We start from the raw sequence: 12,960 nt of genomic DNA on the forward strand, positions 1-12,960 counted from the left end.
CTGACTATGGTTTGCATTGATTAGTGGCTATTTCCTTTGGGCAACTGGCTGATGATCCATTTTGAGTGTTTGGAATGTAACAGAGTCACAACATGAATATACAAACTGGTAGAGATTAGAAAGGGTGTGAAGATGAGCTACATCCAAGAGAAAATTCTCTCTGAGAAGAAGACTGAGGGTTTGGAGGAAGAGGTTGCCAGCCTTGTAATTAGGAGATTCGGGATTCATTCATTCACAGTGTTTGTTTCCTGCTGTGTTTTGTGGTACCCAAAACCTAACCAGTTACACAACTAGTCAGTAATTGGTGCTGATCAGCCCAAAGAAAAGTGGTACCTAAAAGAAACTGAACTCTAAAAACTATACAGATTTTTGCTTGTGTGTGACAAGCTCTCCATCACTTGGACCGTTAATGGTACTAGAACTACTTTCTGTGAATATTCCATGTACTGGTGTTAATCTTCAAATATCCATAATTGTGCTGCCTTTAGCAGAAAAAGGCTCTGAGATGCTGTGTACTTAGCACCAACAACTAAGGAAAACAAAAAAGAACAATAGGTACAGACAGACAAACAGAGATAAAGATATGACCTAAAAACCATCCCTGGCTCCAAAAAGGAAACACATAAAAAAACAGTATTTTGAAACAAATATAACTATATGTTTTGCTATATACAATGCAGGTAGGCCAGCAGCCAGAGGGGTTCCTGCAAAACCCAGCTAAGAGGCCCCTTGGCTTCATGCAGGATAGGAATCAAATGCGAGTCAGGGGAGTGAAAGTAGAATTTATTGAATAGCAGGAGGGACAGACAGAAAATAGCAGATGGAATGGAGTTTCTGGGAGACTCAGAAAGGAAAGGAGAATGAGTCTCAATGTCACTTGGGGTTAGGGGCTTATATTGGAAAGGGGTCTAAGGTGTGTGTTCCTCCAGGAATCCAGAGTAGGGTCTGATCAAAGGCAAGTGTCAGGCGAACAGCAGGTGTCATTCCACAAATCACTGAAGGTAGGGAGTGTTGATGCAATCGTTGGCCAAGGTTTGTCAGAAGCTGAAGTCCTGGGACATGTTTGGGATCCGGCTCTTCTTAGATGTTATCGGGTGTTTGGGACCTAGGACAAAACTCAGAGAATGATTAACTTTCTAGCTTCCTGCTTGAAGTGGGAACATAGCTTCTTTGGCTTATTCAGAAACGGGACCTAGCAGGAAAACAGCAGAGATGGAGCCAATTCTAAAGTGGAGTCCCTTCAGCTTCCCTGCCTCACTTACAGTCATGAACAATTCAGCACATACTGGCTTTCTTCATTTCTTGTAGTTCTTTTAACTAAAACCCATCATAAATCATCATCAATAACATTGCATATTTAATAGTAGACCTCAAACATTAGCAAATGTGTTTGGAAGAGGATAATTCATAGAGAAAGAGAACATTTTCTTATCAAAATCCCATATACAGTGGGCTGTAGTTTTCACATTATATGCCCCATTGCAAGGCTTTACTTTCCCTAGAAGAGTTGCTTCCCTCTCAGGGCTGCTACCTGCCAGAGTTACCTGACTCTCTGTCAGCCAGATCCTATGTTTCATATTAGGTACTAAAGCTGGAATCTTTGCAGCAAATCCACCCAAGGACACCTGTATTTTAGGACTCGGAGAGCAAGCTCATTCTCTGAGAATGCAGTGAATCTTCATGTGTGTGATGTGAGAGCCCTTTGAAACAAGCTAATATGTGGGCTGGTTCCCTGTCTTTTCACAGACCTCCTTAGGAGCAGGGTTCTTTTTAACACAACTAGTCAGTAATAACTGCTGATCAATCCAAAAAAAAGATGCTGTCTCAAAGAAGCTGACCTAGAGGTGCCTGAGTGCCTCAGTCAGTTAAGCGTTGGACTCTTGATTTGGGCTCAGGTGATGATCTCAGAGTTGTGAAATCAAGCCTCATGTCTGGCTCCATGCTCAGCAGGGAGTCTGCTTTTCCTCTCCCTCTGCTCCTCCCCCTGCTCTCTCTCTCTCTCTCTCTCTCTCTCAAATAAGTAAGTAAAATCTTTAAAAAAATAAATTTTAAAAAATAATAAATAAAAAACAAAAGAAACTGACCTCTAAATATAATACAGCACCCCCCCCCCCCCCCATGGAATAAGCTCTCCATTACCTGGAAGGCATGGAAAATTTAAGAATCAAGAATTTAGGCTAACTTTGCTTTAAACAAAAAACTAAATCTTCTGTGGATAAAAACAAACCCAACCCACATCAAACAAAAAGACAACTCTTTTTAGAGATCCATATTCTGAAAAATTGAGAACAGATGATTTGCTCATAGAGCACAATAGCCGTACTTAACGGTTGTCTGTAGACCCTGTGGAAAACCCTGGGAACTGGCCTTAGAAAAAACTGAATCTCCAAAATTAGAAGTGAATCTCCTAAGTGCAACAAATAAGGACTTCTGGTAGTTGCTGCATTTCCATTGTTTATTCTCAAGTTGTAGACATATTCTATAGAGACTAGAAATAAAATTTTCTTACGGGAAACATACAAACACTTTAATATGTAATTCCTCAACTGTTTTTTTCTTTGCTCCTATTCAAATTGTGTTGATGGTTGATAGCCTGAAGTGAGTCAGGGCCTAGAATGTGATAATTCGCCCCTTCATCCTTATGATTTTTTTTTTATTTTAATGGCACTCTGTGGGAGAATGTGTGACCAATTGAAGATAATCAAATGTAGTAGATACATTAGCCCAGACCAGTGCGTCTATGGATATTTCACATTTGTCAGCAAATGGTGCCACATTTTACTCTATTCAACTGAATGGTATAGACCTTGGATATTGAATAAGTAAGTAATGAACGTTTTCTGGCCTCTGGCTTTACAGTTGGATTAATTGTACTGACCCAGCTCATTTGTGCCCGTGTGTCTTCTAGTCTCAGGAAAGTAGAATAATCTGAGGGAAATCCCTGGATTTGTGCCAGCAGGTAGCACTGAGTGAGCTGTGTAGGTGAAGCAGAAGTGGTTCACTCCTCAGGAGCCGCACAACAGAGTTGGGGGAGTATCAAGCTGGGGGGCAGATACCTACAGCAAACACACTATGTAGCCTTGAGCTAATCCGGGAGCCCTGATGTCTATACATAGCCAGGTCACTCTCAGCTCCAAACTTTAGGCTCACGTTATTTTATTTAGGCTCACTTCTATTTTAAAATAATTTTAGATTAAAAAAAGAATTGCAATAATCATACAGATTACTCCTCTGAACCCTTTACCTAGTATTTCTGATGGTAACATTTTACATACCCATGATATATGTATCAAAACTAAAAAATTAACATTGTAGCCCCATAATATTTTTGTGTAAGATCTGCTGAAAAGGATGCAGTCACCTGAATTTCTTACAGATCCAGAAAATGTGTAAAAAAGGAGTTTAACAGAAAAGTTATTTGTTGAGACATGAATTAATGGATCTTGAAAACTCCCACTGCAGTTAAGTTGGAATGTTTTTAATGAGAGGTGTTTTGTTTTGTTTTGTTTTTTAAATCATGTTCTCTACCCAGATTTTCTTGGTCTTACTTGTCAATGGGAAGCAAATTGAGTTAAAAGACTACAGGTTATTTATACATAGACCATCTTCTGCAATGAATAAGCAAAAATTAAAACCATCCATGTCCTTCACTTACCCAAAAAATCAAACATGGGAAAATACCATCTATTTTAGAGACCTTCTCTGTTGGGATAACTTCTTTCTTCCAACGTCTGTTTTTGGCTTTTGAAGGTTTTTTGTTTTGTTTTGTTTGTTTGTTTGTTCGCTTGCTTTCTTGCTTGTTAATGAGAAGGAAATTTTAGGCCTCCCGCACATCTTCTTAGAAGATCTCAACCCTCAGCTCAAGGAGTGGTAGCTTCTTCTCTGCTAGAGTTTCAAGTTTCGGTTCACTGCTTTCCTTTTCAGAGTTACTATAGTTACTGTATTCACAGTGTTTGCTTAAGATGTTTGTAAATAATCCAGGATTGAGTTGAAAATCACAAAAGAGGGTTGCTTCTCTCCAGACAAATAATCAGTGTTAGCAAGGTCTGAGCCCAGCATCCAACTCGGGCGGTTTGTTGAGTTTGCCCCTGTAGGACAATTCTGAAATAATGACATGTTGCTCTAGATTCAAGACTCTGCTGAAGACATCTACCAGGCACTTGGCCTATCTCTTGAAATCAGAAAAACTAACTTGGAATAGAAACTGGATTTTAATAAATTCACGATCTGAAATTCACAATTTGAATATATTAAATGTTCGCTTGTTCATTATTTCTTTTTCCTGGTGTCTGTATATATAAAGACAAATGGAAAAATCCCTGATCTCAGTCTGTGCATGATCTGAGACAGGAAATGGGCCATTTAGTTTTGTATATGTATTTTCTGTAAGAACAGAAGCTACCTTTGAATGCCTACATTGCTCTAAGATTCTTTTCAACTGTGAAGCTTCCCTGTAAGATTCTGATCCTACGAGAATAGGAAATAGACTGCAAAATCTTATTTCCCAGACATATGCCAGGGCAAATGTAAAAAATGGGAGAAGGTTACATAGACCACTGAACACATATAGCCAACTCTGTTCCTCTACATATCACTAAAAGCTTGGAAGGAATCACAGAAGAGCAAGAAGCCAAAAGGTCTTTATAAAAGAATTTTTCATCAGCTAATGTGCCGACATGCTCTTACTCTGCATACAGTTATGACAAGGGTGATGACCTGATTTCCGTTTCATCACAGCTCAGGGAACTGTTTGCCAGGTAAATTTATTGACACTTATTAGGAGTCGAGGCATCTGCTAAATACTTAGAATACAGAGATAAATAGGGGCGCCTGGGTGGCTCAGTTGGTTAAGCGACTGCCTTCGGCTCAGGTCATGATCCTGGAGTCCCGGGATTGAGTCCCGCGTCAGGCTCCCTGCTCGGCAGGGAGTCTGCTTCTCCCTCTGACCTTCTTCCCTCTCGTGCTCTCTGTCTCTCATTCTCTCTTTCTCAAATAAATAAAAATAAAAAATCTTAAAAAAAAAAAAAAGAATACAGAGATAAATAAATGAGTACTCAACTAGTTTGTAGTTAAGGAGAATAAGATAGAAAGGCACCCAAAAATACAAGGTAATATAAGTGATAGAATAGATATATGAACAAAGCCAGAGGAAACACTGGGAATGACACACAGGATTCTACCTGAGACGGTTAGGTAAGGCTGCCCATCTTTATTTGTAAGATGAAAGAAAAAAACAGTAAGTGAGCCTCAGAATTTAAAAAGCATGGTTACCTAGGTTCACTTAATCCAAGGACAAATAGGCCAATGGATTTCTGTAGCTCCCAAGAATATTACCGTGTCATTTACAAAAATGAGGTTCTGTGATTTCCTTATGACAATTGTGTTCTTTAATAAATCACGTGAAGGCAATCTCAAATATGATCACAGAAGACTTTAATGATTGTTATAAGTTTCAAAGTTCAGTCCATAACATCATTCAGAACTGAAACAGTCACTAATACCAAACCCATTCTGCAGCCTCAAATAAATAAGGCATTGTTACTGTGGGGTTTTTTTCCCCCCACAACATTACCAGAGTTTTAATAATAAAGCAGAGGGTGCCTGGGTGGCTCAGTTGGTTGGGCGACTGCCTTCGGCTCAGGTCATGATCCTGGAGTCCCTGGATCGAGTCCCGCATCGGGCTCCCTGCTCGGCGGGGAGCCTGCTTCTCCCTCTGACCCTCCCCCCTCTCACGTGCTCTCTCTCTCTCATTCTCTCTGTCTCAAATAAATAAATAAAATCTTTTAAAAAATAATAATAATAATAAAGCAGAAAATTCAAAGATATATCTGGTATCCCTGATATGACTTGAATATTCTGTAGGATTTTTTTCTTAATGAATAGATACTAATCTGAACTCTTTGGGAATGTGTGAGATTTAAAGTCTGTGTATATCACAGGAAAACAAGGATCAGACACCACTTCCAAGTTGACAAAAATGAATTTATTTCTTTAAATTTATTTTAAAATGGCTGTAGCCAACCAAATATTTATTTGATTCTCAGTGATTTATAAATTGAAGCTACCAGAATAGTCTGTCATAGCATCACAGTTCAATTAATACTCGGTAATCCCTCTCCCTTCCCTTGTCCCCCTCAAAAGTCACAATAGCAAATTTGGAGAGGCAGTCTGATTTTTGAATTATATAAATATAATATTTATTTTTATCATTTTATACATATATTTTTACATATATGCACATGTGCATATGTACATATATTAAAACATATATACACATACATATCTATTTTACATATATAGGCATATAGAGAGACTGACAGAGACACAGAGAGAGAGAGAGGAGGGAGGGAGAGGGGCTATAGATTGTGCTCCATAGTTATGGGCACACGGGATATGGGGCAGTACCATTATGAAAGAAATCTTTAAATTTTCTCCTCTTTCAACATTTTGCAGACATGTTTGGTACCTGTTTTGCATGTATGAGATTCATAACTATTTGATCACAGAGCATGAACATTGAAGTGATTCAAAGGAGAAATGAAAATGTGTAGTGGCCTGATAATATCACAGGTGCTCAAGGGCCTTCCAGACTAGAAGAATAGTGAAGCAGTGTCCATGTTGATCAAGAGCCATGCTTTGAAGGTGTCCTGTGCTGGGGCTGAGTTTGGCCCCAAAGCCAACCTGCCTTGTGAACTTGGGCAAGTCTCCTAAGCTCTCTTCGCCCAGTGCCTAGAACATGGGAAAAGCTCAGTGGACATTAATTCAACAAATGTTAGCTCCTAGGAGGAACAAGCAGCTCATTTTCACGGGGCTCCAGGCCTCAGACAGGAGTTCCCAGAGTGTTCAATTTCATCAGCCAGTAAAAAGTTTGTGAAACCATGGTGACTGACAGTTCTTTTTCCATGAAGGACAAAACCAAAAGGCTGTTGTGTGCCTCCATCTACCATTAACATTTTATATTAAAGGATAAGGATATTTCACCTAACAGAGTAGAGAGGGCACAGCCTTGGGATGGAAGACAGCCCATAAATCGCATACCTTGAGCGGTATTAGCATGTCATCATGTTGCCTCCATTTTCTCATTTGCCAGAGACACTAGTGACTAGTGCCAACTCTTCACTCATTCTGCAGTGCCCGCCCAGAAAAAAACAGCTATCTGAAAGCCACAGGTGAGGGCTTAAAGAAGTCCCCCTGATTTTAAGGTTGTCTTGCTTGAAAACTCAGTAAGACATCTTGCCCATCTTTGAAGACCAGTGAGTCCATATATATGTCCCTTTTCTCCCTCTTTCCCTTCCTCCTGAGTTCCAGATCCTCTCATCTCCTTCCCTTTGCTTCATTAGTATCGATACATAGTCTGAATTTATCTACATATTTCTTTTTTTCCTTTAGCTCCACCTTTCTCTAGGCGTCCTTTTCACCACGGTTCTCTTAGGTTACAGAAGGAGAAACAAAAGGGGTACAGGAAAAGGGAGGTTGCAGTATTGGAGGTTATTTCCATCTTTGCCTTTGCCTTCTTGATAAAAAGCTTGTGTTTTACAAATGTGATAGGGAGTATATTATAAAGCTACCAAACCTAGGCGTCCCACAGGCATCTCCTCTGTACAGTATAATTCTGCCAGGAGAAGCCAGGGAGGGATAAATGGAAGATAACATCGTGGGGGACAAGGAGTCTAGGATATAGAGCAAGTCCCACCCCGACAGGGAGAGGAAGTTAAAAACCTATCTCTTCTGATTTCTGGTGAATTGTAGGAAGAAGATAGGAAATGCAGGGAAAGCAAGTGGTAAAATATATAGCCTGATGACCTTTATTCTCTGAGTTATGGAGGGAAGAAACCAGTTAGATTTCAAGGAAAGTCAGAAGCAAAGGGTCATCGTGCATTTTCATTTGGGACTCTAGGAGGAAACCAACTTGCAGGGTGAACTGTCATGTGGCTAGAGAGGAAAAGGGGACTTGGGTCAGCAGTCTCAAATTTCCTTCAGCTCCTGGGAGGGTGGGGGGGGGATGCCAGTGCAGGAAAGAATCTACGTGGGGTCCCACTGAGCAATGCAGATGGCTAATGATGGTGGTGCAGGCTAGCAGGCTCCTGGGCAGCTTCCCTGCAGTGGGACTGAGGGCTCCAAACCAGACAGTCCAGTTTGGGGGTGCGGTAGGAAACATACCCAGACCTCAGGGCCTACAAACACCATTCAGACCTGATTAGGTGGCCCTAAGTGAGCACTGTGGGAAATAACCAGAATTCACCCACGGAGGGCTTAGAAGTGTGGGCTGCTAGCCTGATGCCAATCAGGACCACATCTGGAATCTGAACCTTCTTTGTTCCTGTCACCAGGATGTCCCATAACCCCCATCCCCCCATGTCCATTATGATACCATAAAGAGGGAGAAGATAATTATTTATCCTCATGAAAAAGTTAAAACTTTTTAATCACAGAGAGAAGGACACAATAAATTTAGTTTTTCCTAACCATCCATAAGGATGAAGTGGAGAGAAAAATTAAGTCAGGTAAGAACAATAAAGAAATGCCATTTGCTTTCACAATTTATAAATTTGGGCGACCTGCAATACGAGGTATTATGCCAATCACATCTTAGCTGACTGCCATGCTTCAAAGGCCATGAGTCTTCCCCTCTGTGTCTTGTAGAGACCACTGGGTATGATCATAAGGAAAAAAAAATGCTGTCAGAATCCATCATCAGGTACCTGCTAGTACTGCTTTAGTGTCTCTAAGTCTTGAACTAGCATTGATTGAAACTATAGCCCAGCCCTGATGCTTGAAACATACTCCCAGAAAGTGTTCCTAGATTTGTAATCTTTTAAACCAACAAAATACTGGAGGAAATGCCTTAATAGTCAATACATTTCACATGCTTCTCCAAATGATTCCCAGACTATCTCTGAAAGCTAAAGCCATCAGCCATGTGCAGTGAGGCACCTTAGTGCCTACATGATTGTCCCTTAATGGCTGGCCCATTTTCATCTGAACTGGAGAAAGGCAATGTGACACATAGTTATCATTATGTAGGACAAGTGGCTTTTATTTAAAAATTAAAATTATATCCTTTAAGTTAATTTTTAACATAAGGGTTTAAAATATGAAAAAAAAAATTATTCAAAAGATAAACTCATAATGGGGAGGAGTATAAAATTGCACTTCTCTCCATGTTGTCAAGGCAGGCATGATATCATAAATTAAGTGCTAACCTCTCAGTCTTTTAGAACAGAATGGGCATGTGTGTATGTTTGCCAGAATTCCTGAGTTGGGACTACCTTCTGCCTCAAAAGGAGCACTGTGACTTTATTATTGTTTTTATCTTGATTAAAATGTCAGCAGCTGCCATTTATTATGTAAAGTGTGTAGGGGTAGATTGTTCTCTTATTCTTGAAAAACACACAATTGCTTTTGAATCTCCGTTTTTTTTCCCCTCAGTAGGATGGCCCTGCTGGGTGCATAGACAGAAAATCTTGCTTAATTACACCCTTCATGATTTTGGCTTGAAGCCAGCCTTGTTTTATTCCAATTATAACCTTTTCAAAACAAAGAGTAATGGGAGTTGAAAGGAACAAGCTGACAACAGTTTTTACCTGAAATAAGTTGAGGACAAGAAGTGAATCATAATTAAAAAAAAAATCAACCAATGGATATCATTTTTTTTCTTACTCCAGAATTTTCCAGAATTAGAATATAAATGAGATCAAGACCATCAGATCTCAGAGACAACTCTGTAATCTTGCTGGATTTCCTGGCCATGGACTATGGGCCAACTTGGGCCAAATGTCACTCACTTGTTTGCTATCCTTCAGTGGCTCCCATTGGCTTGAAGATGAAATTTCAAAAACAAAGCACTCACAAGTCACCTTCAAGTGGTTGATGTGGCCCTGGGTGATGACCTGGCTTCTCATCTCCCATCACCCTTGCCCCTCTTCCAACCTTTTCTCATTTTGTTTCTCCCTCTGCTCTCCTCCTCTCTGTTGACCATTCCTCCCATTAAACTTGTAATTCCTGCACTCACATCTCAATTTCTAAACACACTTTATTCTGTATCAGTTCCCTTCTATAATACTCTGTATTAATTTCACAGATTTACTATTCACTCTTTACTATTTGATTATATTAGTGATCGTTTCAAATTTCTTCTGTTCTCTGCTTTTTAAATTATAGTTCAGGTCTCTAATTTTTTATTGGGACTTTTTCAAATGGCTGGTGATTCTCAGATGTCTATTTTTAAGAGTGAGGCACAAAGAATCTTTTGGCACATTTTGTGTGCATGAATGGTGCTTGTTGGATGGTGGGCTTCGAGGTAGGATGGTCAGGCTGGGATTTTTAGGTGGGTGACCGCAAATATGAGAATCAAGGACTGATTAGTGTCCTAGTCCCTTGCTGGGGAAGAGTCTGGGGGCCAGTGTGTTCAGGTTGAGCCTACAAGGCCTCCTTCTTCAATATGCAGGCTTTCACTTCATTCCCTGTTTTCAGGATTACACTGCCACCCTTAGCTGTCCTTGTCTCACAGAACCCAGAATTCAGGTCTTCTCTCGTGAGCATCCTTATCTATTTGGGCTGCTATAATAGAATATCATAGACTGGATGGCTTATAAACAACAGAAATTTATTTTTCACAGTTCTAGAGGCTGGGAAATCCAAGATCAAGGTGCTGACAGGTTCCTGTTGAGGGTCTGCTTCCTGGTTCATAGGCTGCCATCCTCTTGCGGTGTGCTCACATGACGGAAGCAGCTAGGGAACTCTGGGATCTGTTTTATAACAGCACTGATCTCATTCATGAGGGCTCCACCTGCTCACCTCCCAAAGACCCCACTTCCTATTACCATCACATTAAGGATTAGGATTTCAACAGGTGAATGGGGGGGCACGGGGGACACAAACACTTAGTCCATGACAGTGAGGGTGTCCTGGTCACCTGGGTGTATGCAGTGGAGAAACAGCCTAGGAGTCTGACAGTTTCTCCTGGAGCCCTCAACCCATCTTCTGATTGTGGTTCCACCAGACTCTCCTAGCCACAGAGGCACAGGCTAGTTTCTGGGCCTACACCTGGCAAGGATTATGCAGCTTGAGCTCGCTGTTGGCTTGGTCTTCACCAAACCCACAGGCTCTTAGCTTTCAGCTTTCTGGCATCTGCTAATGAAGTCACTATTTGTGGTTTGCTTTTCAACTTCCAAAACTGGGTTGTCGTCTTTCTTCCACCTGTGTTGTTTCTCTTTTTCTTTGTCCCTCTGGGTCTGTGCCTTTTGAGGGTCCTTTTACAATCATTGCATTAGCATTTCAGGGAGGAACAGAGGTAGACTGTGTATTGAGTTCAGTCAGAAGTCCTCTCTCTTCTGTTTGTAGACTTCACCCGTTCTCCCTTTTCTTTGTTTCACTCAGGGTGCCTTGGAGCCTTCACTGAGAGCCTTGTAATTCCCCTGTCCTGAAACATTCTTTGTACTCTCTTTCTACAAAATCATGTTTCCACTCTCAGCTTAAACTGCACTTCCTCAGGAAACCCTTTTGGGCATACCCCCCCCCCTCCCCGCTCATATGGCCTACCTGTTACAAACACACAAAGCCCCTCCACTTCTTCCTTTCAGATTCACTGGCTGAGATGTCTTCCATATTTGCCATTGCCCACAACCACAAAGAGGTTTAGGCTAGATGGATCATGACAAATGTATTCTCTCCAAAAGTATGTGTTCAGCCAGCAAACACATGAGTAATTGCCTCCTTCACATTTGTTTGTCAAGGAGAGCCATCGAAGTCTCCTGGAGCCTCTTATTATCCCATGCCTTTCTTTCTTCTAGCCATCATAAGTCATTTCCAAAAGAGCATAATTCATTCCTCTTTCTCTTATGGGACGTTTCAAAACTTTAGATTCGTTTTTCACCCCTGGGTTGTACCATAGTCACACTCCAGCAGAACTGTGCTTCACTTGAAGTCTCTAGCCTGAAGTTCCTGTTCATTTTCCCAACCATGGTGATCATCATTCATAGAGGATTGCAAAGTTCCCTTTCCCCCAGTTATACGTGTCATTGTCACTTCCTATTCACCAAGGGAAATGAGTTTCCAGGTCTTTGAGTTTTTTTGTTTTTTTTTTTCCCAGAAATACAACCTGAGTCATGAATGATTGTTTTCCTGGCCTGGCATCTGAGCTCAGGCACACTCACTCCAGAATAATAGCACAGAGCAATTTGCATCCTTTGACAATTCAAGCACCATGCCCCTAACCTTGAATAGAACATAGATGCTAATAAATTCAGGGTCTTAAAAATGTGAATTATAGTCATTTCACACTTCATGGCAGCTTCATGCAGAAGAAATAGCTTAAAACTTAATTATAATGCTTGTCCCTTCATTAAGTGCAGATGACATTCCTCAGATTTTTGCAATGACATCTGAGGAAAGGAGTTCAGAAACTTATTAGTTATTCATGATGGAGAATATTGACTGTGTACTGATTAAAGGAAAGTGTTGACACCCTTCTTAACATGATGCATCTATTAGTTTATGGTTCTCCCTGTGGTCCTCATGGAAAGCTCTTTGGGAAATGAGGAAAACACCCTTCAGCCTTTGAGAGCAAATGTCTATAGAAAATGTGCTTGACGAGTGGGATTAAAATGGAGAGCAGGAGGCATCGGTCCTCTCTGGATTACCCACCCCGCAAATGACTGGGCTGCGCGTCGAGGACCATTTGTGACACACAACCATAATGGATTGGACGCGTCCCCCTCTCGATAACTTGAGGAGCTATTACAATGCATTCAGTCCTTCAGCGGCTCATTCTGAAGCTGGAAGTCAGTTCTTAGAGAAGGATGCATGGAAAGTTTTGCCTCTTGTCATGTAATAATACTAGAGCTTGAGTCATGCAGTGACTAAATTAAGTGAACAGATGAAGGCACAGTCTTCCTCTCTTTGTGCAAGGTGTGATATTCTTACAAAAAGAGAATTTTGCTACTTATTCTATTGACCTAG

At 40.8% G+C, this 12,960-nt stretch overlaps 1 protein-coding gene across 5 annotated transcripts in view; it reads left to right on the forward strand.

Annotated features, from left to right (window-relative positions):
* The window catches only part of SGCD (sarcoglycan delta), a 938,618-nt gene that overhangs the window by 839,077 nt on the left and 86,581 nt on the right, over positions 1 to 12,960 (forward strand). The window lies entirely within an intron of this gene.

This window comes from Phoca vitulina, unplaced genomic scaffold (assembly GCF_004348235.1).
Source record: "Phoca vitulina isolate PV1807 unplaced genomic scaffold, GSC_HSeal_1.0 scaffold6, whole genome shotgun sequence".
Classification (NCBI taxonomy): Eukaryota; Metazoa; Chordata; class Mammalia; order Carnivora; family Phocidae; genus Phoca; species Phoca vitulina.